This window comes from Chrysochloris asiatica, unplaced genomic scaffold, assembly GCF_000296735.1.
Source record: "Chrysochloris asiatica unplaced genomic scaffold, ChrAsi1.0 scaffold00001, whole genome shotgun sequence".
NCBI lineage: Eukaryota > Metazoa > Chordata > Mammalia > Afrosoricida > Chrysochloridae > Chrysochloris > Chrysochloris asiatica.
The window spans coordinates 18032695-18040639 of record NW_006408519.1 but is presented as its reverse complement, the minus strand read 5'-3'; positions in this window follow the sequence as shown (position 1 = coordinate 18040639).

Genomic DNA, 7945 nt, shown 5'->3' with positions numbered 1-7945 from the left:
TGCTCCGCGGGAGAAAGATGAGGCTTTCTACTCCAGTAAAGATTTACACCCTCGGAAACCCTGTACAGGGTCGCTATGGGTCGGAACCGACTCGAAGGCACATAACAACAACAACAACAATGCATTGTCGCTAGGAGTCGGAACTGACTCCACAGCACACCACCACCATGGCACACCGCCACCATTGCTGTAGATTAAGCACTGGGCTGCTAAACACAAGGTCAGTAATTCAAACCCAATACATGGTCGCTGTGAGTCAGAACCAACTCAACAACATTCAACAACAACAAACCTCAAAAAATATGAAAATTCCTCTTTCATGTTATTGCTGTTAAGTGCTGTCAAGCCAGTTCTTATTCATAGTGATTCCATATAGGGTTTCCAAGGATCAGCTGCTGGATCTCGAATGTTAACGATTCTGAAATGGATAGGGAAACAAAAGGTAAATTAAAATTCGTTCTTGGTCTTGTAAAGTATGCTTGACTAACTATCAGTAAAGACAATATACAGATGTAGTGGTAGCAATAACTTAGCCAAGTAAACATCATCAATTCTCATAAACAATAAAATGCTAAGCAAATATATTTCACAAATTGAAGAATAAAAATTGCCCTATATATATATGAATAGTTGCTGTTAAGTGCCACGAGTTGGTTCCAACTCATAGTGACCCTGTATAGGGTTTCCAAGGAGCAGCTGGTAAGCTTGACCACTGACCTTGCAGTTCAAATGACTTTGCAGTCTGATGCATTAGCCCACAGCACCACATCAGGACTCCAAATAAATAGTAGATCCCTTTGAATGCTTGGACTTCTAGAGGAAATTATGTACCTGTCAACAGTAGAACAAATTTATGTCTGCAAGTGACTTAACATTAACACCATAATTCAAATGAATAGGTTTTTCTTATTCATTGTCCAAATTTTCACACATATGAAGAGAACGGAAATATCAGGGCTTGGGTTAAGCAGAACTTCATCCTCAAGTGGCAACTCTGCTCTTTTACACCCTAAGGAAAACTTTTGCAGCAGCTTTGCCCAGTGCATTATGTCATTTGATTTTTGACTGGGGGTTCCATTGACATTGATTGGAGATCCAAATAAAATAAAATCCTTGAGCACTTAAATATATTCCTTGTTAATCATAATGTGGTTTATTAGTCCAGGAGTAAGGGTTTCTGCTTTCTTTATGTTGAATTATAATCCATACTGAAAAGTGTAGTCTTCGATCTTCAATACGAATTGCTTTGAGTCTTCTTTGCTTTCAGCATAGTGTAGATTATTAAAGTTTTCCTTCAAACTTGATATAAAGTTCTTCTTCATATAGTCCAGCTTCTCAGGTTATTTGCTCAGAATATAGATTGATTGTTGTTGTTGTATTGTGAAGTGCCATTGAGTCGATTCTGACCCATAGTGACCCAGTATAGCGTTTCCAAGGAGCAGCTGGTGAGCTTGAACCACCGACCTTGAAGTTTGAACGACTTTGCAATCTAACGCATTAGCCCACAGCGCCACACCATTAAGTATGATTAAAGGATACAATCCTAACAGACACTGCTCCTACTTTTCAACCAATATGTTCTCCTTTTCTATTTGAAGGATTGCTTTTTGGTCTACGTATAGGTTCCACATGAGCACAATTAAGTGTTCTGGAATTCTCATTCTTTGCAATGTTATTATCACAGTACATGAAATGTGTCATGATCCACATGGTTGAATGTCTTTGCACAGTTCATAGAATAAAGGTAAATGTCTTTCTGGTATTCTCTCTACTGTTGTCAAGCTCCATCTGACATCAGCAATGATATCCCACATTCCACCTCCACTTCTGAATGCAGCTTGAATTTCTGTCAACTTTTTAATTATCTTCAACACAATTTTAGTTTTGTTTGATACTAGTGATGTTGTTCGACAATTTCCACATTCTGTTTGATCATCTTTCATTGGAATGGACACAAATATGGATTTCTTCTAGGCGGTTAGCCAGGTAACTGCCTTTACATTTTTGGGCATAGAAAAGTGAGCACCTTCAGCACTGCATCAGTTTGTTTTTATTTAAAGATTTCAATTTATATTTCAATCAATTTCTGGAAACTGTTTTTTGATCATGTCTTAAGTACAGCTTGAACTTTTTCCTTTAATACCATTGGTTTTTTATCCTATGCTACCTCTATAATGAATTGGGCTACGAACCTTAAGGTCAGCGGTTCGAAACTACCAGCTGCTCCGCGGGAGAAGGATGAGGCTTTCTACTCCCGTAAAGATTTACACCCTCGGAAACCCTGTACAGGGTCGCTATGGGTCGGAACCGACTTGACGGCACACAACAACAACAACAACAACAACAACAACACCTCTATATTGAAGGAGCTCTGGTAGCGTAGTGGTTACGAATCGGACTGCAAACCGCAAGGTCAGCAGTTCGAAACTACCAGTTGTTCCACGGGAGAAAGATGAGGCTTTCCGCTCCTGTAAAGATTTACAGCCTCGGAAATCCTTTACAGGGTCGCTATGGGTCGGAATCTACTCGACGGCACTTAACAACAACAAACTTCTATAATGATAGAATGTTGACCAAATATTTTTGTTACAATGTGTTAGTGTATTTCTTCCTTTTTATTTTGATCACATAATTCAATACTTTATCCATAGAATCGTTCAGTTTTTCAAATCGGAGTTTGAATTTTTACTTCAGTTTTGGCAGTATGAGAAATGCTTAAGTGTTCTTCCCTTTTGGTTTTCTAATTCCAGGTCTTTGTACATTTCATTATAATACTTTTACTTTGTCTCCTCCAACTATCCCTTAAAATCTTCTGTTAATCTCTTTTACTTTGCCATTTCTTCCTTTTGTTTTAGATATTGCAAGTTCAGAAGCAAGTTTCAGAATCTTTTTTGACTTCCATTTTGGCCTTTTATATTTTCCTTGATTTTATAAATGAAGTTTTGGTTGCTTAATATATGCTATCCTTAATTTCATCCCACAATCCTGTAGTCTTGAGTCATTAGTGTCAAATACACCTTATTCTTGAGATGGCCTCTAAGTTTAGGTGGGATATACTGGAGGTCATCATTTGCCTTTTGTGAATGTGTTTTAATTTTCTTCAGCTTCAAGTGGACTTTACATATAAGCAATTAATGGTCTGCTTTGCAATCCGCCCCTATTGTTCAGACTGATGATGCTGAGATTTCCCATGGTCTTTTTTCCACAGATGTAGTCTGATTCATGTGTATTTCATTCTGTAGATGCATTGGTCTTGCAAAAGTCTATCATGTGATCTCCAGCATTCTTTCAATCTCCAAGGCAATATTTTCTAATTGCTGATCCTTCCTTGTTTCTAACTTTGCATTATAATCACCAGTAATTATCAATGCATCTTTATTGCAAGTCTGATCAATTTCAGACTGAAGAAGCTGATAAAAAAATATATTTCTTCAGCTTTGACATCAGTCATTATTGCATAAACTTAAAAAATAATGGTGTTAACTGGCATTCTTTGTAAGCGTTTGGATATTATCCTGTCACTGACAACATTATACATCATGATAGATTTTAAATTGTTCTTTATTATGATTAAGGCAACACCATTCTCTTTAATTTTTCATTCCCAGAATGGTAGACCATATAGTTGTCTTACTCAAAATGGCCAATACCAGTCAATTGTTGTTGTTATGTGCCGTGGAGTCAGTTCCGACTCATAGCGACCCTGTACAGGATTTCTGAGGCTGTAAATCTCTACTGGAGCAGAAAGCCTCATCTTTCTCCCGTTGAACAACTGGTAGTTTCGAACTGCTGACCTTGCGGTTCGCAGTCCAATTCATAACCACTACGCTACCAGAGCTCCTTTAGTCAATTTAGTCCAGTCACTAAAGTTGTCATGGACATCAACTATCAACATTCATGGAAGCAGCAGTCAAGAAATCAAATGACGTATTGCATTAGGCAAATCTGCTGCACAAGACCTTTTTAAAGTGTTGAAGAGCAAAGATATCAGCTTGAGGAATATGGGGCGCCTAACCCAAGCCTTAGTATTTTCAATAACCTCATATGCATGTGAAAGCCGGACAGTGAATAAGGAAGACCGTAGAAGAATTAATGCATTTGAGTTATGGTGTTGGAGGAGAATATTGAAAGTGCTATGGGCTGCCAAAAGAACCAATAGATCCATTTTGGAAGAAGTGCAGCCAGAGTGCTCCTTGGAAGCCAAGATGGCCTAACTTCATCTCTCATACTTCAGACATATTGTCAGGAGGGACCAGTCACTGGAGAAGGATATCATGTTTGGTAAGGTGGAGGGTCAGAGAAAAAGAGGACGATCCCCAATGAGATAAATTGGCTAAGTGGCAGCATCGATGGACTCATGCATGGGAATAATAGTGAGGTTGGCCCAGGATGGGGCAGTTTTCGTTCTGCTGTGCATAAGGTCACTATGGGGCAGTACCGACTCAATGGCACCTAACAACAGCAACAACAACAACACCACACCATATATATCTTTTTATTTTTGCTATGTAACGTCTCATCACCAGTAATGATTTCGTTTAAGAAATTTTTACGTTCCTTGGAGTATTGCTCCAAATTTTGTTTTCAGATATACAAAAGTTTCTGTTTGCTTCTATATGAATTGTTTTGGTACCCATCTCACATCAACTTTTCAAAACCCAAGTCTGTCATGGATTATTTCATAGGCAGAATCATGGCTGATTTGGAAATAATTTACTACGCAATCTACTGTCACCAAGTAGTCAATAGAATAATTTCACATACATGCTCAGTGCTGTCTCCAGCCGTGGATTTATTTAGTAAAAGTACAGTATGGATGATTCTGACTCCCCCTCGTTTGTGTGTTGGGGGGAGGGGTTTTGTATCTATAAACACACAATAGACTATTATTTAGGAATAAAAAGAAAAAATTATTGATACATTAAGTAATGTAATTCTGGTGAATGGAAGAAAGCAGACACAAAAGAAGGTATATTTTGTGATTCCAAGTATAGGAAACTTGATAATTAAAATTAATTATAATGACAAGAGTTTTGCATCAAGATTATGGACTTTGGTGAGATGAGAAAGAGGTGTATTATAAAGTGGCACAAGGAAATTTTGGGGGGGCTGAAGAATATAATCATTAATTTGAATATGATAATAGTGTCATAGATGGAAACTTTTGTCTAAACTCATCATATTACAAATATGAAATATGTACAGTTTCTTGTTCATCAGTTATACCTCAGTAAAGCTGAAAAAATGCTAAAAGGAAAATCTAACTCCTTCACATTTATACACGGCATTACATTTTTTAGAAAGCATAGTATGGTGTCAAATAAACAAAAATATTTAGGTGTTTGAATTTATTAAAGGATTTTTTTCATTGATGCAGAAGTTATGCCTGCTACTGATAAGTTAAAAGTTGATGGTTCAAACATACCACCCACTCAGTGGGAGAAAAATGTATCATTCTGCCAGTGTAATTTGAAAAAGTCCTGAAGTGTAATGATTAGGCTTCTGTGTCAATTTGAGTAGACTGGTATTTCCAGCGGTTTAACATTTGAGATGTACTTATTCCCATGTAGATGACACCTAATACAGGCAGAGTTAACTCTATGATGAATGGCAATGATCAGCGAATCAAGTAAAGGAATATTTCCTCTGGGGTGTGGACTGCTCCCAATATTAGGATACACAGGAAAGGATCTCTCTCTTTCTCTCCCCCTGGGGACTTGGGACTCTACAATTGTAAGTCATTCCCTTGTTAATAAATGTCTCTGTCTTTATATACACATATATGTTTCACTGGTTTTGCTTCTCTAGATAATCCAACCTAAAGAAACGTGGTACCAAGAGGGTCAGGCTCAGTAGAAACATAAGGATGATTTTTCTAAATTGAGTCTCAAGTCTGACTACCTCTAAAGGTCTTAATATAGAGTGGAGGCTTGTCTGACCTCTATTTCATAGTAATCAGCTTTGAGCTGATTTTGAGTTTGGACCTTTTCTCTCTTGTGGGGTTAGAAGTCAGACATAGTCTCACTGGCTTAAGTAGTTGGCACTGTGAGCAGGATTCATTGCAATGGCTCCAGACTTATGGAATTATGATAGTTTTTAAAGAGAAAGTACAATGAGGCATGGGATAAAACACTTAAGTAGAGGGAAGAGCTGCAGCTTCTGGAGTTGCCTGAAACCAATGAAAGTTTGGTTTAAAAGGTTCTTTATTCATGGGCCAGGGCCTACTATATTCCATGCTTCTGGAGGCCCAATACCATACGCATATGAATGGGGTTAGTCTGAGGGAGAAGCAAAGATCAAACTTGAGTGTTTTAAAATGTTTATGTGTTTGACTACCTTTAGAATGTTGGTTTCTCCTGCCTATTATTGTGAGATTCACCTTGTGTCTATCAGTTTGTCATACTGTAGTGGCTTGTGTGTTGCTGTGATTCTAGAAGCTATTCCAAGGACATTTAAAATACCAGTAGCATCCCCTATGGTAGACAGGTTTCAACTGAACTTCCAGACAAAGCCATATTAGGAAGAAGGAGAGACAAACTACTTCTGAATATTTAGTCACAGAAAACTTTATGAATATCAATGGTACCAGATTATTGAATATTGAAATGTGTTTAGGAACACCATAATATTGTCAGATATAGTGCCAGAAGATATGCCCCTCAGGGTGGAAGATACTCAAAGTGCTACTGGGGAAGAGCTGCCTCTTTAAAATAGAGTTGACTGTAATAATGCCAATGGAGTAAAGGCCTTGGGACCTTCATTTGCTGATGGGGTACAACTCAAAACAAAGAGCTGTAACATCATTAATAATCAGAACATGGAATGTATGAAGTATGAATCTAGGAAAAATGGAAATTGTCAAAAACGAAATAGACCACATAAACATTGATATCCTAGGCATTAGTGAGATGAAATGAACTGATATTGGCCATTTTGAATCTGACCATCACATGATTTATTATCTGGGAATGACAAATTAAAGTGGAATGGCATCACAATTGTCATCAAAAAGAGCCTATCAACATCAGTCATGAAGTACAACTCTGTCTGTGATAGGATAATATTCATATGACTATAAGTAAACCAGTTGATACCACTATTATTTGAATTTACGTACCAACCACTAAAACAAGTGCTGATGAAATTGAAGAATTCTACCAACTTCTTCAAACATGCAATCAAGATATATTGGTAATTACTGGTGATTGGAATGCAAAGGTTGGAAACAAAAAGGAAGGATTAGTAACTACAATATAACCTTGGTGATAGAAACGATGCTGGAGATTGTACAATAGAATTTTCAAAAACGTTTTTATTGTGAATTGAGTGCTAGTTTACATGGGAGTACACTGCTTTTATACTAATCCTATAGTATTTTGTTTCATTGCAATGATCACAATCCCCTCCATGCATCATCATTCAACAATATTTGCTTCCATTCCCTGTTTTTAATTTTTTGCTCTTTTTGAATGTACACAAAACACACAGGAATATATAATCATTTAAACAACCAAAGGCCACCAGTACACAGCCTTGCTCTTTCCAGGCATCTGGAGTACTCAGCTGCTCTATCTTTCCATGTCATCATCTCTGCCTCCGTCTCTGCTATCACTGCTTCTCTGGATAAGATCCCACATTCCACTCATGCTCTTATCACTTGATGATCCTAGGGTCCTCTATTCCTGGACTGTAAGATTAACTACTGCCCCCTTTTTGTTACAAAACTTCTACCTTTACAGTTGTGACCATCGTAATTAGTCATGATAGCAATTACTCACTATTGAATCATTGAATTCATCTAGACAAGATTAAGACTATTCAATGGGGGTTCTACCTTCCCCCGCACACTCTGAAATTAAACTCCCTCTTGAAAACTTGTAAGCCAGGGTCGCTATGAGTCAGAATCAATTGAATGGCACTTAACAACAACAACAATCATATATAT